Genomic DNA, 25757 nt, shown 5'->3' on the forward strand with positions numbered 1-25757 from the left:
ATGTCTGAGGTGGGGCCTAATATTCGATTTTTCTAAAACACTCTTAAATGGTGACAATAATGCTGGTTCCTTAACTGGCTTAAAGAGTGAGGGAGTGCATAGGAGAGACTCAGGCATCATAAGAGTTGGGGGAATATATGGGTGGAGAGGGACATTGAACTTGATAAGTATTAGGGACCTTCCCAACTCTAAAAATTCTTGGATTTTTAAAACCACAATAAGTCTCCTTCAAAGACATTTTGAAACGTAATTTTTCTTTGAAGATGAAAAGTAGCATCTAAAACCCTTTTCCAGCTCATCTCACTTGTATCACAATATGTATGCTGTTTTGGATCACTTCCTAAGAATTATTACATGAACAAATTTAATAATTCAAAACCTAATCTCTTTAGTTAATATAAATGATCCTGCCTTCATAGGTTTTCTTTTCTTTTTTTTTTTCTTTTTTTTTCTTTTTTTTTTTTTTTTTTGATAGCTTACACATAGCACAAAACTCTCCTTTCCTCTTTGTACCCAGGGCTTTTTGGTTGGCAGGGCACAGGTACTGGTCTTCAAGGCAGAATTCAGGTAATAGGTAAGTCCCTCTGATGGACTTACATACATCCCTCTGATCCCCTTGGAATCTTTCCACATTTTCAATATGTGCCCCAGCCAAGAGGAAGACCCAAGTTTCTGGTTGTAGTACTCTTTTCTTGAGCACTGGGTTCCATCAAGGAGAACAAACAGATAGGACAGGATCTTCCAATGGGTACCATCCAGCAAAGGGAAGCTTCTTTCTGGGGAATCCCAAAGCCACTCTAGAGCCTCAAAGGTAGCATGCCATGGTAGCTAAACTCAGGGAGCCAAATACTGAGATTTGATGCCTGATTCCGTCAGTACTAAGCTGTGTAGCTGTGAATAAATTACTCTTACTCTCTAAGACAGTGGTGGTCTTTCTTGCAGGCTTGGTGAAGCCATGATCAGTTCTGTTTCTTTTCACATGGTTTACTAGGAGCTCAGTATGACAGAGGGACCTCTACTATACCATATGCAAACAGGAACAATTCACTTTAGGTCTTCTTTAGCCATTTTATTGTTTCTCTTTTCTGATGAAAGTACATTTTAGAAGTATTGAGTATGTCATGATTTGAGCTGGCAAAACCATAGATAATTTTACATCATTCTTATAAAACCCTGGCTTCGATGATCAGGCACGGTGGCTCACGCCTGTAATTCCAGTACTTTGGGAAGCTGAGGCCGATTGAGACCATCCTGGCCAACGTGGTGAAACCCCGTCTCTACTAAAAAAAAATACAAAAATTAGCTGAGTGTGATGGCAGGTGCCTGTAATCCTAGCTACTCAGGAGGCTGAAGCAGGAGAATTGCCAGAACCCAGGAGGCAAAGGTTGAAGTGAGCCCGAGATCACACCATTGCACTCCAGCCTGGGCGAGACAGAGCAAAACTCTGTCTCAAAAACAAACCAAACCAAAAACAAAACAAAACAAAACAAAAAACCTCTGGCTGGTTCTTGAACCTGTTGACCATTGGGGTCAAGGGAAAGAAGTTGGGGGCTGGTCAGGAGGAAGGTACAAGAACGGATGGGAGGGACCTCTCTGGAAGAGAGGGCATAAATCAGTAAGCAGATATTACGAAGCATCAAGATAGTGAGGAATTAATGGTGGCTAACAGTGATGGATTGTTGAAGAGCAAAGGAGAGTCAGCCCTGCAGAGAACCCCAGATTTAATGAAATGGTGAGTGCAGTGAACATTTGTCATTATTTTTATCTACCCAGCATTTAAGCCTCTTCCTATCCCTGGAAAGTACCATCCCCTTAAGCAGGCATGCCCCATATGACACACAGTTTTCTTCCTTTTATAGAAGACAAAAATGCTAGACTGGTTTGCTAGCTTCCCTTGCACTTAGGGCACAACACTTGGCTTAATCTTCACCAATAGGATTAGAGGGAGCCCTCAGTGGTGCAGGACTGGTGTGGTGGCTCACACCTGTAATCCCTGTAGTTTGGGAGCCCAAGGTGGGAGAATTCCTTGAGCCCAGGAGTTCGAAACCAGCCTGGGACACATAGCAAGACCTTGTCCCTGTAAGTAATAATAATAAGTAGTAATAATAACAATAATAATAAGTAGCCAGGCATGATGGCATGTACCTATGGTCCCAGTGACTTGAGAAGCTGATGCAGGAGGATTGCTTGAGCCTGGGGGGTCGACGCTGCAGTCATCCATGATCTTGCCACACTGCACTCCAGCCTGGGCAACAGAGCAAGACCCCTTCTCAAAACAAACAAACAAAAACTGGTATAGCGAAGAAGCAGGTTCTACCCAGGGGCTAGCATTCGGAAACGGTAACAACAGCTGCATCTAACACCCACAGGTGGCCAGACGGCAGTAGTTCTGGGGGTGGCATCTAACATCTAGTACTGACAGTGGTGGCATTGTGGTGCAAACCATAGCATCTATGCCCTGTAACAACCACATCATATCTTCCAGACAAGTTCTGCAGCATCATCGGAAATTTGTTCTTAACTGCCTGACCTCCAGCCACATTTTCTAGGTCTCCCAGAGATACTATGATTTTCCCAATACCATTTGCAGGATAATGATTAAATTATCAGTGCCAGTTTCTGTGCCTTGCACCTGAAGGTCAGAATGATGCTGTGGTTGTCTGTAGGCAGCATGGGGCGAAGTAGTGATGTATACATCTGAACTCCTATGGGACCACCCAGTTCTTCAGTAGAAATGATGATGTTCTTGTAGCTGACACCCAAGTGTACCAACAGAAAGAGACCCAGAGCTTACTGATTATGAGGCTGGTTCCTTATTTTTTTTACAAAGTGATTTTTGTTCATCACTGACTTTCCTGAACAGTTTTTATGTTTGTAAATTATCTGCTTGCAATCTTTCCACTCTCGTTTTAAACTTGCCTAGAGAGCTCAGTTGACATGCATTTAGTGAGTGCTTAATACAATCTTTGCAACTGGCACAGTGGGGATGCAAGGCAGTATAAGATCTAGCCTCTGCTCCAAGGGCTCTTAAGGTTTGGTTGAGAAGATTAGACATGTACACATGTCAGGATAAAAATCCAGCTCCCCAAATGCCTGTTTTGTGAGCAACATGACAAAAACAACTATTAAATAATTATATAACCAACAGGATGGATTTTGTAGATTCTAAACACTCTAAAATAGTCCCATTTTATAGTCTCACCCAAGACCTAACAGCTAAACCTAAGATAAACATGTTTTGACGGTTTCCTTTGACAATTAATCTATGCCATGGTCAACCTATTATCTTTAAAACATAAAGTCACATGGTAAGAGTTTTGCATGGCTTTTACCCATAGTTGCAGCTCAATAAAGTGCAGATATACAGAGGCAGTAAGGCAGATAGGCCAGGGTGAGAACGATTCAGTTTTCTATTTTGATGCAAAGTGCCTCAGAAGTCCTGTTTTAGTTCAACTCTTAGTGTAGTTATTATCTGGCCAAAACAGTCTAGTTCCCTCAAAATCTCACTTTTACTGGTTCCCAGAAAAACAAGAACAGGAAGAGAATGAGAATCACAGACTAAATTAGAGGCGCATGAATTGAATTCTTAAAGAGAAGCTGCTGCAAGTTTGTCCCTGGATAGTGCCATTAACAAACTTTTTTTTTTTTAAGCACCAAATTTAAAATAAAAGTTTACAAAAAACAGTAGTGGAAATAGATTATATGAGTCTTGCATTTAGAGGTGCCATCTGTTCAATTTTGCACCCTCACAGTCAGAGTGTTAATATCTCCCGTGCAGATACCATTTGTCAGCATTTTCCACTGTGTGAAGTTACCAAACGGTTCACTTTTTAATTCCCCTTTGGCCTAAGTCAGCTAAAATTCTGAGTGCAGATGTCTTGAGCTTTATGTGTCTTTTCTGTCACCTTCTTGTTTAAGAAAATTTCCTTTCAAAACTCTATCAGGAGAAGGGACAGAATTTGAAACTAACTCTGCTTATGGCAGCCCAAGGTGTTTGGGGGAAAGGAGGAGAACGCACAGAATTAGATTCCCCTAGAGAATGGTTGGTATCTGTCTTTCTGATTAACTTCTGCAAGACTTAAATGAGTTTTAAAGGCCCTCATAAAAGAACAAGAGAAAGTCATTGGGGAAAGGAAGAATACAATATTTCTGTTTCAACTGCCAGTGATCTTTATAAACCCTAATTAAGCCCTGATGGAGTATAAAATATCCCAACTTTTATAAATGACTCTGTCAGCTAGACAGTATGCAATGCTTAAATTCCCACAAGATTCATGTTCATTTTCAAATGCATTTTGGTGAAGAATAGTATTTCACTGAAAGGAGCAATTAACCTATGACTTATTTCTGCACCAAACCAAATGGTTTCTTGGAGTCTGGCTCTTCCTCTTAGATTTTCAAAGACAAATCACGGGGTATTACTGTGGATGTCATCGCTATTGTTATTATTTTAAAACCAGCTGCTCTTTCTTCTGTATTTTCCCACCATCAAGTAGGTGTATAGGTTTTAAAATTAATAAAATCATTTTTCCCTTAGCTACTGCACTCATTGTTTAGAAGCTTTTTATATAGGTTTTTACAAATACCATTGATTGGGGGTTTTAAAATAATAACACTCCGCCCATTTCCAGGTGTAAAAAGAAAGAATACAAAGCAACATATTATACAGTAAAAGACAAGAAACACATAGGCACCTGATTGGACAAAATGCAAAGATAAGATGATACAAACACTGATTGGAGGGAGGTTTGTTTATTGACATTAAATGGAAAAAATCAAACGATTTTTAATACCTCCCGGCCGGCCAACATGGCTTATGCCTGTAATCCTAGCACTTTGCGGGGCCACGGTGGGTGGATCACCTGAGGTCGGGAGTTCAAGACCAGCCTGGCCAACATAACAAAACCCTGTCTCTACTAAAAATACAAAAATTATCCAGGTGTGGTGGTGCATGCCTGTAACCCAAGCTACTCAGGAGGCTAAGGCAGGAGAATCGCTTGAACCTGGAGGACAGAGGTTGCAGTGAGCTGATATTGCACCACTACACTCCAGCCTGGGTGAGAGAGTGAGACATTGTCTCAAAAAATAAAAGTAAAAATAAAATAGTAAAATAATGATCTCTTTTTAAAATATAGCATGGGGCTGCTCTGGAGACCTCTACCTCCTGTCAGATCACCTGTGGCATTTGATTCTCATAAGAGCTCAAACCCTGTTGTGAAACACGCATCTGAGGGATCGAGGTTGTGTGCTTTTTACAAGAAGACTCTAATGTCTGATCTGAGTTTCAGGATGAAACTCCATGCTCTCTCTATGGAGTAGCCATTCTTTATTACTTTACTTTCTTAATGAACTTGCTTTCACTTTAAAAAAAAAAGTCATGGTACTTGAAAAGATGTGACAGCACTCTTGTCTTTGAACGTGATCAGGGAAAAGTTATGGAGGCAACATTCCTGAACCTCTTTCCCAGGCAAGAGGAAATCTGTGCTGTGAAAGGACACTGGATCCTGGAGGGGCGGGTGACTCAGTCCACTGGGGCTGTGCTGGTGGTGGCTGTGCTTAACTTGCAGCCAAGAAAAGCTGCAGAGGGAACAGGGGCAGGTGGAACTCATGTGCTGTGCTCCATGGGCCTCCTCCACTGGCCTGAAGTTCCCATTCCTCCCTAGAAAGAAAGAAATAACATGCCTGGATTGTGCATAGAACTGCTTTTTGATGAAACACATTACCATATTAAGTGCTATTTGATGAAGATGTGTACTGTACACCCTGTTTAAGATTGAGTACCAGCAAGTTTGCCCCTCCTGAAGAACTGACAAATTACTTTATACCTGACAATGAGAGGTGTGTGTCTTTTGGGATTTTCCTTTTCACCTTGGCTAACAGGAAGCTCAGAATTGGATTTTTACTTACCAGCTGGGCACGGTGGCTCACGCCTGTAATCCCAGTACTTTGGGAGCCTGAAGTGGGTGGATCATTTGAGGTCAGGAGTTCCAGACCAGCCTGGCCAACATGGTAAAACCCAGTCTCTACTAAAAACACAACAAAATTAGCCAAGCGATACTGTCACATGCCTGTAATGCCAGCTACTCAGGAGGCCGAGGCAGGAGAATCACTTGAGCCTGGGAGGCAGAGGCTGCCATGAGCTGAGATCACGCCACTGCACGCCAGTCTAGGCAACAGAGTGAGACCCTGTCTCAAAAAACAATAATAAAAAATAAAATATGTATCCCATTACTGTTTCTGAGATAATTATTTCATGTTTTATATACTTTCTGATCTTGCTCAACTCTGTTTTAGCTGTCTTGTTTATAGATTGTTGTAACTCAGAAACACTGAGATAAAGCAGTGGCATGGACATACTCCATGGAATATTACTTGTTCCTAGGAGGCTCCATCCTCCACTGGCCTGAAGCTCCCCATTGCTCCCTAGGAATGAGGGGAGGTTTCTCAAGCTCGGTGAGCTGGAGACACTTTGTGAAGCTATTTTGCCTCCCTTGGTTCTGCATCCACCCTGGCCCATGGATTACCCTGTTGATCGCAACTTGGAACTTGGCTTCACAAGGGGGTTTTTCTTAGAGCTGCTGTCACCACCTCCACCTCTGTGTGCACTCATCGGCACGACTACCATTTGTTAGGCCCCTCCTCTGTGCTTGGACCTCTGTTGAATGACTTGTATGCATAGTGTCCCCACAATCCTGAGAGGTAGGCAATCTAATTATCTTCATTTTACACATGAGGAGGCAGGCACAAACAGTGAAGTAACTTATCCAAAGTCACGCATTGAGTAAGTAGTAGAACTGGGTTTTGAATTCAGACCCAAGTCCAAACCCTATGCTTTCAACCACTGTTCTATACCAATTGTCTTGGCAGCTTGCCAGTAGGCATATTTCTCAAAGTGGGTGACACTTATTATGATTTTTTAGTACTCAGTGCTGGTCTCTTCTAAATTTGTTAACCTGGACAATCTCCAAACCACTGAGGAACTCTAGTTTATTGTTCTAGGAAACACATTTGGCTGCTTGTAGGTATATTTCACAAAACAGGAATTCAATGTTAGCTATTACTATCAACATTACTAGCAGTATTAGCAGTATTGGTCACTTATGAGTTTGGTTAGCTTGAGCTAGTCTTCAAGAGACCGGTCATCTCTGGTTTATTGTTCTAGAAAGCATCCATTTTCTGGAGCAACCAGGCTGAAGTCTCTGCCCCAGCATATCCTTGACACTTCTTCATCTCAGTGTTTTTGAGTTACAACAATCTGTAAACAAGACAGTGAAAATCAAGTTGAAAAAGATCAGAAATTATATAAAAGATGAAATATACTAGAGACAGTAATGAGATACATATATTAGTTGGATGCTACATCCAGTTTCAAGCTTCCTGATAGCCAAGATAAAAAGGAAAATCTAGCAAGTCACATATCTCTCACTGTCTGGTAAAAAAAAAAAAAAAAAAAAAAAAAAACTTGCTGGTATTCAATCTTAAACAGAGTGCATAGTACCCATCTTCATCAAATAATACTTAATAAGGTAATGAGTTTCATCAAAAAGCAATTCTATGCACAATCCAGATATGTATTTATATTGGCACTTCTAATTTCAGTGATTTAAAAGGTAGACAAGTTGTTGTTTGGGAGGACCATTTAGCAAAGGCACATCCACATTATAGCCTGGGGCTTGCTCTGACTTGCCATCAAGATTGACCAGGGGTCTCAACCCCTTAGCCTCAGACTCTTACTAGTCCTTGGCCTGTTAGGAACTAGGCCACACAGCAGGAGGTGAATAGTAGGCCAGGGAGTATTACCACCTGAGCCCCACCTCCTATCAGATCAGCCATTCCATTCTCATAGGAGCTAGAACCCTATTGTGAAATGTGCATCTGAGGATCTAGGTTGTGCACTCCCTAAAAGAATCTAATGCCTGATCTGAGGTGGAACACATCCCCCATCCCGCCCCTGTCCGTGGAAAAACTGTCTTCCACGAAACTGGTCCCTGGTGCCAAAAAGGTTGGGGACCACTGGAATGGAGCATAGAGGACAGAAAGGAATATTCCTTAACAGTTTCATCAATATCTGTTATGCCAGTCCTGCATTTGATGGGCAAAGCAGAGCAGTGCGTTCAAAATGGAGCTGTTAGGGGAGAGTTGATTGTAAAGAGCTCTATGCTGACTGAGAAGAGTGCTGTGCTGATCCAAAAGAGCCCTATGTCTTATGGTTGCCAATTTGGGATTAGATACCAAGACTGATTTTTACTGTATTTATTAAGAAACCCCAAAATGCATTTTTATCCCAGCAGAGGACCATGTTTATTATACAGTTGACCCTCCATATTTGTGGTTTCCATTGCCATTGGATTCAACCAAGCCCAGATCCAAAAAAAAATTTTTTTTTAATTTTACTTTAGGTTTTGGGGTACATGGGCAGGTCATGCAGGGTTGTTGTATAGGTGCATACATAATCAGGTGGTTTGCTGCCTCTATTCCCCCTTTGACTATATCTGGCATTTCTCCCCATTTTATCCTTCCCCACCCGCCCCACCCCATGCTCTCTCTCCCCTACCCACCCCAAATGCCCCCAGTGTGTAACGCTCCTCTCCCTGAGTTCACGTGTTCTCATTGTTCAACACCTGCCTATGAGTGAGAACCTGTGGTGTTTGGTTTTCTGTTCTTGTGTCAGTTTGCTGAGAATGATGGTTTCCAGATTCATCCAAGTCCCTACAACTTTTTAAAACAGATGATAGTGTCATGTACAGACTTTTTTCCTTCATTATTCCCTAAACAACTAACAGCTATTTACATGGCACTGATGTTATATTAGGTTATTATAAATAATCTAGAGATGCTTTAAAGTATACAGGAACATACTTTAAGTATACTTAAAGTATGTGCATAGGTGATATGCAAATACTACACCATTTCATATGAGGGACTTGGACATATGTGGATTTTGGCATCTGCAGGGGAGTCCTGGAACCAATTCCCCATAGATACTGAGGGACGACTATTGGTGGTGAATACCTGTGGGGTAAAGACACAGTAAGAAACTATCTCAGTATCTCATGGGGCTAGCAACACATTGTTATAAATTAAACTAAACCTGTTACAATAACTCCTAGCATTGACGGACATCATTTTAATGTGAAAAATACCAGTGACCCTTAAAGAACATGGCTTTGAACTGGGCGGGTCCACTTCCAGGTCCAAAATATTGGTGGATCCAGTTTTTTTTCAGCAAATACAGCCAGACCTCCATCTCAGTAGGCTCTGCTCTGCAATCACAATATACTGCCTTCAACTTTTAAAATGTGGAATATAGGATCAGGGATTCTTCTGAACCTTACTTGGGCCACAAGCCATTTATGTACTCTTAAATATCTCTGCTTCCTGGTGTTAGAGAAACCAGCCACAAAGAGGGCAGGAGAGGACGGGCGAAGTGGCAGCAATTATACGAACTAAAATTAAATACTAACTTTCCTTTAGTCTCATAGTCAGCAATAATTCACTTAGCAGAATTAGTCCTTTCTTACTTAGAGCAATACCCCTGACTCATGGATGTTTCTGTGAGCCAGATTTCATGGTCTGCATCAGAAATCTCTAAATCCTTGTAAGTTGTATTTTGTTCTGTACGATGCATTTTTGAATGCTCATGGGGCTTCTCCATAAAACTCCCTCAGACGGTTGGTTTTTCTCTCTTCCCACCCCAAGTTTGGAGAACACAGATCTCTTTAAATACTGGGTGAAATCCAAAACTTGGATCCAGAGCATAGAACTCAGACTAATGTCAGCATCTCGGCAGGGGCCTTCCATGGGCCCGGCTCCCTCTTCCTGTTTGGCCTTCTAATTACCCCATGACACTCTTCATGTCCTGCCTGGCTTAAGTCTTTACCACTTTGGCCCTATGCAGGAACCAGGCCCTGCACCCACAAATGGTCCTCTTTCTTGGCTGTCTTAGCTGAGATGGAGGGAATTCTCTCTCCTCTGAAGTCATTCAGGACCAGCCCTTCCCTGACTTTCTGTCACTGCCTTTTACCCCCTTGCTAGAAGGAAGGATTTCTACTGCTTGTCTTAGCTACTTGGTTCTCCTGGCCCATTTTCCCAAACACCTTCAGAAACTCAACCTGCCCTTGGCTAGATTCACACATCCCTTGTCAGAGCTGATGAAGATGGAGACTTCTGAACAGTGATTCTTTGGCCTGGTCAGCCCCTTCAGCAAGACAATACCTTTAGAATTCTCCTGCTAGTGCCACCATCTCAATGCTTCCTGTCCTCATGCCACTTGCATTTCATAAGCCAGGCAACTGGACGTCTCAAAATTAATGTAAAATCTTCTCTTCCTTCACACTGTACACAAAAGTAAACTCCAAATGAGTGAGAGATTTAAATATAAAACATAAAACCATATATGTCCTAGAATAATACACAGGTGAATTTCATTATATAAGTTGGATATGGGGGAGAATTTTTCTAACTATGACTCAAAATCTAGATGTAACAAAGAAAATATTGAATTTTTTTAAAAAGATTCCAAAAAGAATACAAGTAAAAACCCAATTGTTAAACTGGAATAAAAGAGTTGCAACATATATCACACACAAAGAGTTAATATCACATATATTTTTAAAAACTCATAAACTATAAGAGGGGAAAAAAAGCCTGACAGAAAAATGGGCAAAAGAGATAGAGAATTCACACACAAAAAATTTAAGTGTATATACATATACACAATATATGTAAATGTATATACAAATGACCCTTACATATTAAAAGGCATTTAATTTCACTTACTATTAGAAAAAAAAGCCAGTTAAAATTGCAGAGATACAATTTTTTATGAATCTGATAGGCAAAATGTTAAAAATTTGACAACATATTCTTGATGAAGCTTTGAGGAAATTGGCACTCTTAAACATTACTAGTCAGCAATGTCTAACTACATATGCATTTACCTATTTGCCCAGAAATCTAACTTGTAGCAATTTACTCTGAAGATATACTTCTAGGAACATAAAAAATTATGCAGAAAGTTATTCCAAGTTGTTATTTATAATAGTAAATTATTGGACATAGTCTTATTGCCAATGCATAGCGGAATCATTCAATAAAGGATGATACAGCCACCCAGGGGAGCAGTATGCAAATGTTAAAAAAATTAAAGAAGAAAGAAGGTTTCTATGAACTGATAGATAATTTCAGGATATATTGTTAAGTAAAAAAACAGCACGATGAAAAAGAAAAAAATATATGTATATAGTGCTATTTGTTTTTTCCAAAAAAATTGCAGGAAGCATGAGCAAGAAGCGAATCCAGTTGGCTAATTACAAGAGTTGGGTGGGAACACAGTAGAAGGGAAAGAAAGGAAGTAAGATTTCTATCAGTATATAGTTTTGACTTTTAAATCATGTTTATGTTTTATATATTCAAACTTAGAAAAGATGGGGAGGACCCTAAATGTTAATACAAATGGAAACAAATTCATTTGTGTATAAAATTGTTAACATAACCACAGAAGGTTAAAAATAAAAGGAATGAATCTAAGTAAGCTTTGAGCATGTTTGTCTGACTGTCCACCTTCAGTGGTATATAGGCTAAGGACATAAAAGAATTGCAAAGAATTCAATTTGACTCAGTAGTTTTGTTGCTTGAAAGGAGTTTTGATATGATTCTAAAATATTGTATTGTAGATCTGAGAATATAAATAAATAATCTGATGTGTTTGGGAACCAAAGTCCTTACTGTGGATAAAAAGAGATAACAAAGGTGGAATGGAGAGAAAGAATCACATAATTTTGGATTCGACTTGGAGGTATCAGGGGATGTGTGTGTGTGTGTGTGTGTGTGTGTGTGTGTGCATGTGTGTGTGTGTGTGTGTGTGCATGTGTCCTGTTCACACTACTCCTGAATGACATGTCGGGGCAGGCTTAGCCAGCCTTCTGGGGAATGGGATCCAATCCAGGTACCAAAGAAAATAGGATGAGAGAACAGGTTATGCCCTCTCCTGAGTAAAGGGCAGGTTGTAGTTTGTGGAAATTTAAAAATGGAGAGACAAGTCACTGGAAATGAGACCCTATTTTCAGCACATTGTGGAAAATAGCTTGGCCAAGTGGAAAAAACATAGACTCTAGAGGTCTGTAAAATGCATTCAAAGTTCAGCATGCCTTGTTCCTTGCTTTCTGACTCTGGGTAACTGAACCTCAGAGCTTCAGGTCCCTTGTTTGTATGGAAAATATTACCAATCTTGCAGAGTGTTGCTGGGAAGACTATATGAGGGATGTCGAGAAACTGCAGGGCATAGTGCAGGGACCTGGAAACTGGAAATTAGCATGACTGTTAGTATTCATAAATCAGTCATGCAAGCCCACTGCTGGAGGGTAATACTCATACATGGGTTTTCTGGAAAATCTGTACCAAAATTCCAGAACTGTTTCTGTCCTTTGAGTCAGCCATTCTACTTCTCAGCATTTATCTGGAGGAAATGGTAGAAATATACACAGTTACAGATAGAAATATTCATTTCAACATAATATAATTGTTAACAAATTTAACAATTAAAATTTTTAAATTAAATTGTAATTTAAAAATTAAAAATTTTAAACCTAGAAAATGAAGTCTAGGCAAACATATAAAGGAGATACAAAAAGCAGTATACTAGTAATTTTCAATTTTATTTCAGCTGGGGAATCTAAACATTCTTATATGAAATCCAAATGTATGCAGATACATAGACAAGTGGATGAGAGAGAGACTTGTAAATATATACATATAGCTAATTGAGGAATTCTCTAAATTGAAATCATGCAAACAAACTGTAGGTACTATCGTATCACTCTGTTATTCCTTCTACATTATTGGTTGGCATTCTTTGGTTAAGAAAATCTTTCTCTTCCCCCATTCTTTCTATAACCCTAAGGTTTTTGTTTTTCATTTTGTTTTGAGCATCACTATAGACTCACAGATTCTTTGTGCTGTGATTCACAACTGTCGCTCTTCTTTCTGCCGCTCAATTTCTCCCAGATTTGGCAACAGAAACTTTTTTAGTTGGCTCCTGTATTTTTTTTACATGTTCCCATTATTTTTTGAGAACTTTTAGATTCATCCTGTCTGTTCCTTCTCTACCCCAATACATTTCTCTAAAGAGCCCTGGTTTATTTTAGTGGAGATCTTGCTACTTAGGGATTTGGTACTTAGGGACCAAGATCTGGGTGCTAGGAGGGCTTATTGCTCCTGGAGTGTCACTGCATCTAAATTCTTTCAGTAGAGAGATCCTCAGATATGTTATTGGACTTCTCATTTAAAAATAAGAATTCTTTACTTTTGCATTAGGATAAAAAATATAAAAATGTGAAGATCTATAGCTACACTCTTTTTTATTCCTTTGGAATAAGAAACAGAAAGATGAATTGAAAAATAGAGACTAGATTGATTTATGTAAGGGCATAGCTTCTCTGTGGAACATGTGACTAGAGCATGTGAGAAAAGCAGGAGTTTCAGGGAGTCCAAAGAGATATTAGGGGAGCAACTACAAAGATAAGTGGGGCTACTTTCAGCATGGAGATGCCTACAGGTTTTTTTTTTTTTTTTTTAGGTTTTGCAATTTATTTTGTGAAGAAATTCTAATTTCTTCCTTTCTTCAAGAGACTTCAGTGAAGATATTATCCTTTTTTTTAATTAATTAATTAATTGATTTTTTATTACATTTTGGATTTTGGGGTACATGTGAAGAACATGCAAGATTGTTGCAAGATATTAGTTTTCTAGACCTTTAGAGTTAGATTTGTGTTCCTCCTAATAGTGACACCAAGCAAAAATTGTTCTAATGGCAAGAGCAAGAAATATGATTATTTACATTATAAGTAGTAGGAGAACATTTCATGTAAGGAGCTACATGTCATTAAGTACTATTTTCAGAATGGTAGAATGAAAATAAATATGCTCTGGCATTGAAAATAGTTTTGAAGTCAATTCTACCACCTCTGGAATCTTGGCCAAGGTACTTAACTTTTCTGAATCTCATTCTGCCTGGAAAAACTGTAGAAGACTTGGAAATGGGCAGAGTTTATTTGTGTCCTTTCAATGGAATACTGAACATTATTTGAACCAATGTCTCGACTCTGGGTGATTTTCCTTCTAGGGGATATTTGACAATTTCTGTTGACATTTTTGGTTGTCACACTTTGGATTGTTCGTGGAATCTATGGATAGGAGAGGAGGCTGGTGTGCAAAACCTTATAATGCACAAAACAGCCTTCCACTGTAAAAAAAAAAAAATAGATAGATAGATAGATAGATAGATAGATAGATAGATAGATAGATAGATAGACTAAAATGAGATTGAGAATCCTGGTTGGAACAGATCCTCTAGTGAAGTTATCTGATTTTTTTAAGGGTCTATACCTTTTGTGGTGTTTGAGCTATTTTACAGCTCATAAATTAGAGGAAACTAATAATGATGCTGGTGATTCTTGTCCATACAGATACAAATGATCTTTATCCTGGATGAGATACAATTGGTTATTACCATGTGGTTATTGACCAGTTTTATATCCATCAGCAAATTTACTTCAACATCCTTGATTGCTTTTGTATGTGCCTGTTCAAAGGATTCTTCCTGTATCTGTTACATCTGACTGGTTTTCTTATTAACTAATGAGTTAAATAAACCTTTGACAAGTGTATATTTATATAAATGCCATGATTTTATCCACTTAAAAATTATGTTTTCATATTAATGAAATAAAACAATAGCCTCTGAAGATTAAACAGGACCATCGTGGAATAGCACTGTCCCCACACTTAGTTGTGCTCAGATAAAGTCATTTTCTTTACCTTCCTTTACTTTCCTAAGTCATCTCAGGAAATCTGTAAAATAGGTTGTTTGTTTTTGATACCCCAAGGCTCTCCTTTCTAGATCTTTTACCCCTTTCCCTACAAATTTTCTCCTTCTCCTTGTAAAGGCTCTTAGAAGTGCCAGATCTCTGCCATTTCCTCCAGTGAAAAACTTTTCTCAGAGATCTAATAAAGTTTACAACTTAGAGTAAATTTGATTCAGTATGTCACCTCTTCCAGGGACCCTCAATAAGAGAAGTATGCTATTAACACATACTTTTTTTGGAGGAATAGCCTGCCCTATCTTGAGCTAACATAGGGTCTTAGTTTTCTCTGGTAACCATTAGGATCAGCAGGAGATGACAAATAATGTATCTGAATATAAAGGATGCATGAAACCTAAATTAAAAGGGTTTAGCAGACCAAAGTATGCACATTATATTTTTAAATATCACATGCAATGACAGGAGAGTTACAGATGAATGAAATGGGAAGAGAGATTTAGCTTTTAGGAATTCTGTGGCTTTTTGAAAACATTTGAAAATGTAATATTTTCTAAAGGATTTCTTAATCATTCCTGTCTTGTCCACCATGAAAAAAAATTGTAATGTTTGCATTTTTCTGGATTTCTGAATCTGTGCCATTTGGACTTATTTAGCAAACTCTCTCCTGAGATGTAATACAATGTGAATAAAACACAGCCCAATCCATAGCAAATACAAATCGTATTCATTTATCCTTTGGAGTACAAACTTCAACCGTAACTAAATACAATATGCTGGCTCTTTTTGTGCTTTTTATGAACTTTTGAAGCAGGTTTATGATGAATAGATTTTATAGGATTATACAGTTACAGTTTGCTTTTAAATATTTCAGAAAGAAATCATAAACATGACCTCATATGTTAATAAATCAATTATGGAATGCTGTCTTATACATATGTTCAAAATATGACCCTATCCAAAACTCCTTAAACTAGTACTAAGAAATAACTTTAAACTCTTATTTAGGAGGCTCTGGATTTCAAAACACTGTGTGTGGAATTCTGCTGCTCCATCTAAAGAAAATAAAACAGTTTCTTTAACCTCAGTTTATATTGTTTCTAATATAGTAAATATTAAAGCCATGTTGAGGGTGTGACATTTGCTCTTCATTAGGCCTCTTCTCTCCTTACTTTCTCATTCCAAGTTGAAGCTAAGAAGATAAGGGCAAGAAAGACAAGAAACCTGCCAAGTAGATCGAACCTCTGACACAGACCTCTGGGGAATTGCTGTTCTCAGTTCTATGCTATTTTTCTTTTCATTTGCATTACTCTTGGATGCAAAAGATCAGAAACCATGGTCAGAAATTCAATAATTGTGATTTACTAAATGATCAGGATGGATTTTTAGAAGTCCATTTTCTGCCTTCATAGCATTTGAACTTTTAGAACTCATATTTATCCATTTCTTAATGTGATGATCAAAATGGCTCCAGACTTCTTCATATGTAGAAAACAAAACTTATTTTCTAGAAATGTATTTTTAAATATCTTTTTGCTTTATTTATTTGGGGTTTTTAAAGAAATATATTTTAAGAATATGTAAATTAATGTTTATTCACTATTGATGTAGAGGCCTCACCATTCAATACTTAATGGCATAATCAACCAAGATAATGGTTTAGCAAACTCATCTCTGAAGGTGGAAATGTTACCACTTTCAGCTGGGCCAGAAAGCCTTACCTACTGCTAGATGCTACTTTTGAATCATCATTATGAGCATGAACTCATGTTAACAAATATCAAAAAGAGACTAAAAGTCCAAGGTGTGGTAATAACTTTCAGGTTAAAATCCTATGTTTAGAATTTTATAACTGTAAGACTGAATTTGGGTTTTAATACATAAAATTGAGAACACCAAATGCTTAAGCCAGAGGCTTCAAATGTGTCTGCCCCTAGAGCCAGCCAGGTAATAGAAATGACTATAGCAGGCCCTGTAGCCAAAAGATTTTAGGCAGTAGACAGCAGGTGGATGGCAAATGGGAGAATGTACCCCTCCCCCAGGCACTTAAGACATACAGGCATCATTTTGTTTTCTAATAATACCTTGGCAGATGAATAAAATGTTGTCAAACTAAGACCATCACCTTCCAGTTTTCCGCCACTGATCTGAGCCCAAAAGAACTGCTAAACAGTCTACAGAGCGGGAGAGCACCCAGCCTCCTTCAACCCCTTTCCAGTGTTTTGGTGCTTGCTTTTGTTGGTTCTCCATTTGTTTTTGCCTGAAGAGAGTTGGAATTCTCCCTACACTGAACTGAATCTTTTACTTTGATGTAAGTCAGCTTCTTCTTGTTTATTCACCATAATCAAAGAGAATTGAACTCTTACCCCGTCAGAATTAGCAGAATCTGAGAAGTCCATTCCTTTAACTCTAACTATTGCAGGAATTTCTTCTTCACTGTTTCCAGCAAATGCTCATTCTTGGATAAACTTCTTAGAATATTTTTGGAACAGTTTCTGTATTTTTAATCAGATTATACTTTAGCCTTCTCCTCTTCAGGACAAAGCATCAAGATCCTTTGGTTTTGCCTAATAAGACCAGTTTTCTATCTCTTGGTCCACTTTTTTGAGAAAGAGCATTCCAGACATTGCTTCTTGTTTGCTCCTTTGAATTTAGATGAGTCAGTGTTGTCAGCACAAGATGAGCATGGAACCCAACTCTGTAAGGACATCTGTATATTTTTTCTCATTCTCTTTTTGAGTCAGTCATTTTGCAACTTTATCACAATCTCAGTCTAGAAAACTATTACTAGTGTAGTCCATAAAATTTAGGTGACCCATACAAAGAAAACTATCAACCATTTTTGAGGATGTATGTCAATAGTTATGAATATTTTATCAGAATGAAGAGATTGAATGTCATGGAAGATGTGAATTTTTCCCAATTAAGTTTAGTTTGAATACAATGCCAAAAAATCTTAAATAAAAATATTATAAAGTTTATGGTATGTGAATAGTAAACAATAATGTACAAAAATATTTATGAGGGAGAACTAACTACAGTGGTGTGCTGGTAAACTGACTTGCAAGAAAAACACAAACAAAAAACAACAAAAAGCCCTAATATGCAGTGTTTGCCAATTTCTGCAGTGTAAATATTCCCAGCATGGGTCAATTTCAAGCTACCAATGAGACATTACTGAACATACAGTTGGGAAGAACAGAATTAACTTTTATGGACTAGTAAAAGCCAGCTTTACTATAGCCTGCCTGAAGCACACAAAAACAATACTGTAAAACTGTAACAATTAACAGCAAAAATTAACAAACACAAATTAACCAAAAAACTATAATAATCAACAGCACAAATACTTATATTAGAAAAACAGAAAGATCTTAAATCAGTGACTTCACATTCCACTCAAGAAACTAGAAAAGGAAGAGCAAATTAAACCCATAATAATGAGAAGAAAGGAAATGAGGAAGGTCAGAGCAGAAATAGATGGAAAAAAACAGAAAAAATATTGAGACAATTAATAAAACAAATATTAGACATTTGAGAGGATCAATAAGACTGAAAAATCTCTAGCCAGACTGATCAGCAAAAAAGAGAGAAACCACAAACTACCAATGTCAGGTGTGAGAGAGGTGACATCACTACAGTATCTACAGATATTAAAAGAATAGTAAGGGAATAATATGAACAATTTTGTGCCAATAAATGTCACAGCTTAAATGAAGTGAATACATTCTTTGAAGAATATTAACTATCAAAGTTCACTTAAGAAAGATCATCTGTGTAGCCCTATACTTACTAAAGAAGTTGAATTTGTAGCTAAAAACCTTCCTACAAGGAAAACTTCAGGCTTGACTGGCTTCAATGGTGGATTTTTTTTATTAAAGAATAAATAAATTCCTGGACACCTGCATCCTCCCAAGCCTAAACCTGGAAGAAGCCGAAACCCTGAATAGACCAATAACATGGTCTGAAGTCGAGGCAGCAATAAAGAGCCTACCACCCAAAAAAAGCCCAGGTCCAGATGGGTTCACAGCTGAATTCTACCACACATACAAAGAGGAGCTGATACCATTCCTTCTGAAACTATTCCAGACAATCCAAAAAGAGGGAATCCTTCCCAAATCATTTTACGAGACAAACATCATCCTGATACCAAAACCCGGCAGAGACTCAACAAGAAAAGAAAATTTCAGGCCAATATCCATGATGAACATAGATGCAAAAATCTTCAATAAAATACTGGCAAACCGATTGCAACAGCATATCAAAAAGCTCATCCACCATGATCAAGTAGGATTCATCCCGGGGATGCAAGGCTGGTTCAACATACGCAAGTCCATAAACGTAATTCACCACATAAACAGAACCAAAGACAAAAACCACATGATTATCTCAATTGATGCACAGAAGGCTTTCAACAAAATTCAACAACACTTTATGCTAAAAACCCTCAATAAACTAGGTATTGACGGAACGTATCTCAAAACAATAAAAGCTATTTACGACAAACCAACAGCCAATATCATACTGAATGGGCAAAAACTGGAAGCACTCCCTTTGAAATCTGGCACTAGACAAGGATGCCCTCTCTCACCACTCCTATTCAATATAGTACTGGAAGTTCTAGCCAGAGCAATCAGGCAAGAAAAAGAAATAAAGGGTATTCAAATTGGAAAGGAGGAAATCAAATTGTCTCTATTTGCAGATGACATGATTGTATATCTGGAAGACCCCATCATCTCAGCCCAAAATCTCCTGAAACTGATAAACAACTTCAGCAAAGTCTCAGGATACAAAATCAACGTGCAAAAATCACAAGCATTCCTATACACCAGTAACAGACTTCAAGAGAGCCAAATCAAGAACGAACTGCCATTCACAATTGCTACAAAGAGAATAAAGTACCTCGGAATACAACTAACAAGGAACGTAAAGGACCTCTTCAAGGAGAACTACAAGCCATTGCTCAATGAATAAGAGAGGATACAAACAGATGGAGAAACATTCCATGTTCATGGTTAGGAAGAATCAACATCGTGAAAATGACCATACTGCCCAAAGTAATTTACAGATTCAACGCTATTCCCATCAAGCTGCCAATGACCTTCTTCACAGAACTGGAAAAAAAAACACCTTAAACTTCATATGGAACCAAAAGAGGGCCCGCATAGCGAAGTCAATTCTAAGCAAAAAGAACAAAGCAGGAGGCATCACACTACCAGACTTCAAGCTATACTACAAGGCTACAGTAATCAAAACAGCATGGTACTGGTACCAAAACAGAGATATAGACCAATGGAACAGAACAGAGGCCTCAGAGGAAATACAGCATACCCACAACCATCTGATCTTCGACAAACCTGACAAAAACAAGCAACGGGGAAAGTACTCCCTGTTTAATAAATGGTGTTGGGAAAACTGGCTAGCCATGTGCAGAAAGCAGAAACAGGACCCCTTCCTGACACCTTACACCAAAATTAACTCCAGATGGATTAAAGACTTAAACATCAGACCTAATACCATAAAAACCTTAGAAGAAAATCTAGGCAAAACCATTCAGGACATAGGTGTAGGCAAGGACTTCATGACCAAAACGCCAAAAGCAATGGCAACAAAAGCCAAAATAGACAAATGGGACCTAATCAAACTCCACAGCTTCTGCATGACAAAAGAAACAGTCAGTAGAGTGAATCGGCAACCAACAGAATGGGAAAAAATTTTTGCAGCCTACCCATCTGACAAGGGGCTGATATCCAGAATTTACAAAGAACTAAAGCAGATCTACAAGAAAAAAACAAACAAGCCCATTCAAAAATGGGCAAAGGATATGAACAGATACTTTACAAAAGAAGACATACAGGAGGCCAACAAACATATGAAAAAATGCTCATCATCACTGGTCATCAGAGAAATGCAAATCAAAACCACATTGAGATACCATCTCACACCAGTTAGAATGGTGATCATTAAAAAATCGGGAAACAACAGATGCTGGAGAGGATGTGGAGAAATAGGAACACTTTTACACTGTTGGTGGGAATGTAAATTAATTCAACCATTGTGGAAGACAGTGTGGTGATTCCTCAAGGACCTAAAAATAGAAATCCCATTTGACCCAGCAATCCCATTACTGGGTATATATCCAAAGGATTATAAATCATTCTACTACAAGGACACGTGCACACGAATGTTCATTGCAGCACTGTTTACAATAGCAAAGACCTGGAACCAACCCAACTGCCCAACGATGATAGACTGGATAGGGAAAATGTGGTACATATACACCATGGAATATTACGCAGCCATCAAAAACGATGAGTTCACGTCCTTTGTAGGGACATGGATGAACCTGGAAACCATCATTCTCAGCAAACTGATACAAGAGCAGAAAATCAAACACCGTATATTCTCACTCATAGGCGGGTGTTGAACAATGAAAACACATGGACACACGGAGGGGAGCACTACACACTGGGGCCCGTTGAGGGGAAATGGGGGAGGAGCGGGGGGTTGGGGAGGTGGGAAGAGATAACATGGGGAGAAATGACAGATACAGGTGAGGGGACAGAAGGCAGCAAACCACACTGCCATGTGTGTACCTATGCAACAATCTTGCATGTTCATCACATGTACCCCAAAACCTAAAATGCAATAAAAAAAAGAATAAATAATACTAATGCTATAAAAATTCTTCAAGAATATTATAAAAAATGTAATGCCTTCCGACTATGAGACCAGCATTACTCTCATACCAACCCAAAGACACTATAAGAAAACTACACCTATGCAACAATCTTGCATGTTCTTCACATGTACCCCAAAACCTAAAATGCAATAAAAAAAGACAAAAAAAGAACACTACAGACCAGTCTCTTTCATAAGCTTATATGCAGAAATTCTAAACAAAATGTTATCAAATTGAATCCAATAATATTAAAAAGATACCACCTCATGATTACCATGTGAGACTGGTTTGACACTGGAAATCAATCACTATAATTCATCATATGACAAATTTGAAAAGAAAACCATCTGGTTATTTCAATACATGCAGTAAAAGCATTTGACCAAATCCAATATTTATTCCTTATCAAGCAGTCTCAGCTAACTAGAAATAGAGGGCATTTTCTCTGATTAAAAGGCATCTGAGTAAACCTACAACTGATACTATACTTAATGATAAAAGACTGAATCAGTTAGGGTTCTCCAGAAAAATAGAACTGGTTGAAGATATCTATAACTATATTTTCTATATCTGTAGCCAGGTATCTTGATATATAGGTATCTATATATCATATAGGTATACAGTAGATATGTATCTACAGGAATTTATTTCAAGGAATTGGTATATATGATTGTGGGAGTCAGCAAGTTTGAATAGAGCAGGCCAGTAGACTGGAAACTCGAGCAGAAGCTTCTGCTACTACAGTCTTGAGGCAAAATTTCATCTTTCTTCTGGAAACTTTGTTTTTCTCTTTAAGACCTTTCAACTTGGATTGTATCAGTCTCACTCATATTATCAAAGATCATCTCCTTTACGTAAGTCAACTGCTTGTGGATGTTAACTTTATCTATAAAATACCTCCACAGCAACACCTACGTTAGTCTTTGATTGAATAACTGGATACCATAACCTAGCCAAGTTGACACATAAAACTGGAAATCACGCCCTATGATTAGGAATAAGACAAAGATGTTCTCTCTCATCACTTTTAATCAACATTTTGCTGGAGCTTCTAGACAATGAAATCACACAATAAAAAAATAAAAGATATCCAGATTATAAAGAAAAGGGTAAAATACTCTTCATTCACAGATGTCACTATCATCTATGTAGAAAATCTAATGGAATGCTGTAAGAAGCTACTAAACTAGTAAGTTATTTTAGTAAATCCTTACGACATAAGACCAATGTACAGAAATTAATAGTATCTTTATAATTACTTGAAGAATTATATAATTCAAACCATAGCAATTATAATTAAACAACTTGACACAAATAACTGGAAATTAAAATAATATTTATAATAGCATCATTATGAAATACTTAAGAATAAATCTGACAGAAGATGTGAAAGAACTGACATTGAAAATTACAAAATATTACCGAGAAAAATTATGGAATACCTATGAAAAATACAGAGCACTTATGAGTTCAAACACTCAACAATTTTAAGAATTCAGTTCTCTGCAAGTTGATCTACAGATTTAACATAATTCCAATCTAAATCCCAGTAGGCTTTTTGGGGTAGAAATTAACAAACTTATTCTAAAGTTTATATGGAAATATGAATAACCTAGAATAACTAAAACAGCTTAGAAAAAAAAGATCTTAAGACTTACTGTATGGCTACAGCAATCAAGAGAATGTTGGCATAAAGATAGATCAATGGAACAGAATAGAGTCCAGAAATGGACTCACACTTATATGAAGAACTGAGTGTTCATAGAAGTACAAAGGCAATTTAGTGAAAAGAATCCATTTCACCAAAAATGCTGGGAGAGTTGGTTATGCATAGGCAAAGAAATGAACTTTGATGCTCCTGTAATCCCAGCTACTTGGGAGGATGAAACAGGAGAATTGCTTGAACCTGGGAGGTGGAGGTTGCAACAAGCTGAGATCTCGCCATTGCTCTGCAGCCTGGGCACCAAGAGCAAAATTCCGTCTCAACAACAACAACAAAAAAAAATTAAAGAAAAGAAATGAATTTTAATGGTTACCTTGTACCATCTACAAAAATTAACTCAAAATGGATCACTGGTGCAAATGTAAAACTTTCTAAAAATAGAAAATCCTTGTGACTTTGGGTTAGGCAGCGTTCTCAGATATGACATCAAAAGCATGATCCATAGAAAAACAAATGAATAAATTGGACTTCATCAAAATTAAAAACTCTTGCTGTTAGAAAAACACTATTAAGAGAATAAAAACACAAACCATGGACTCAGAGAATATCTTTGCAAAATACATGTCTGACAAAGGACATGTATATAGAAAAACTGTTCAAAACTGTGTAATGAGAAAATAAACAACCCAACTGAAAAGGACAAAAAAAAATATGGACAGACATTTTACAAAAGAAGATACATACACCAAAATAAACACATAAAAACATGTTCAACATTATGTTTATGTACTGTCGGTGGGAATGTAAACTAGTTCAGTCACTGTGGAAAGCAGTTTGGAGATTTCTCAAAGAACTTAAAACAAAACTACAATTCGACCCAGCAATTCCATTACTGGACATATAGCTAAAAGAAAACAAATCATTCTACTAAAAAGGCATATGCACTCACATATTTATTGCAGCACTGTTCACAACAGCAAAGACCTGGAATCAACCTAGGTGCCCATAGTGGTGGATTGGCTAAAGAAAATGTGGTACATATATACCATGGAATACTACACAGCAATAAAAAGAATGAAATCATGTCCTTAGCAGCAACACGAATGCAGCTGGAGGCCATTATCCTAAGAAATTAATGCAGGAATGGAAAACTAAATGCTGCATGTTCTCACTTATAAGTGAGAGCTAAACATTGGGCACTTGTGGGACATAAAAATGGCAAAATAGAAATGGAGGACCACTGGAGCAGAGAGACGTGGATAGAGGCAAGGGTTGAAAAACTGTTGATACTATGCTTAGTACCTGGATGATGGAATCATTTGTACCCCAAACCTCAGCATCATGCAATATACCAGGTAACAAACCTGCAAGTATACCACTTGAATCTAAAATAAAAGTTGAAAAAAAAAGATGTTGGTGTTAATAGTCATTAGTGGGATACAAATTAAAATCACAGTGAGATGCCTCTATATACCTATTAGAATGGCTAAAGTAAAGACTGAGTGTACACTGCTGGTGGGAATGTAAAATGGTACTGTCAATGTAGAAAACAATTTGCAAGTTTCTGAAAACATTAAACATTTACCATATGATTTAGCCATTCCATTCCTATTTACCTAAGAGAAATGAAAGCATATGTCCATAGAAATATGTATATGTAAATGTTTTTAGAAGCTTTATTTGTAATAACCAAAAACTGGAAACAACCCAAGTGTGTCTGTCAATATGTGAGCGGGTAAAACAAACTGGTATATTCATATGAAGGAATACTACTCAGCAATAAAAAGGAGTGACCTAGTGATACACTCAATGGCATGGGTAAATCTCAAATATTATGCTGACTGGAAGAACCAGAAAAATAAAGAAGACACTTCACTGTGTTTTTTAGTCAGTTTGAGGTGCTATAATAGAATTCACAGATTGAGTGGCTTAAAACAGCAGAAATTTATTTCTCACAGTTCTGGAGGCTGGAAAGCCCAAGATCAACATGCCTGAAGACTCAGTGTTTGATGAGGGCCTGCTTCCTGATTCATAGCCAGCCATATTCTAGCTGTGTGCCCACATGGCTAAAAGGGAGAGAGAGCTCTCTTGGATACCTTTTATAAGAGTAAGAATCCCATTCATGAGGACTTCACCCTCATGATTAATCACCTTCCAAAAGCTCCACATCCTAATAGCATCATATAAGGGGTTAGTATCTCAACAAATGAATCTGGAAGGGACACAAACATTCACTCTGTCCATTGCACTGTATGATTTAATTTACATACAGTTCTACAAAATGCAACTGATCTGTTAGAAGATCAAAGGTCTGAAGAAACTTTTACAGATCTGTCTTTATCTTAATTGTAGTGATCATTTCACAGGTGTGCATATATATGTCAAACTATTCCATTGTAAACCTTAAATATGTGTGGTCTATTACATGCCAATTAGATCTCAATAAAGCTGATTTTTAAATGTCACTTAAAGGAATTTGGGGCAGTTTTTCAAATCATTAATATGTACTATTACATCCCAGTGTAATGTGTGTACCAAGATATGTGATGATATATGCCTCTGTAATGTATGCGCCTCATTTCAAACCACAGAA

General features: G+C 37.8%; 1 long non-coding RNA gene across 1 annotated transcript in view; it reads left to right on the plus strand.

Annotated features, from left to right (window-relative positions):
* The window catches only part of LOC141579926 (uncharacterized), a 206016-nt gene that overhangs the window by 114054 nt on the left and 66205 nt on the right, over positions 1-25757 (plus strand). The gene's annotated exons all lie outside the window — the stretch shown is intronic.

This window comes from Saimiri boliviensis, chromosome 12, assembly GCF_048565385.1.
Source record: "Saimiri boliviensis isolate mSaiBol1 chromosome 12, mSaiBol1.pri, whole genome shotgun sequence".
Classification (NCBI taxonomy): Eukaryota; Metazoa; Chordata; class Mammalia; order Primates; family Cebidae; genus Saimiri; species Saimiri boliviensis.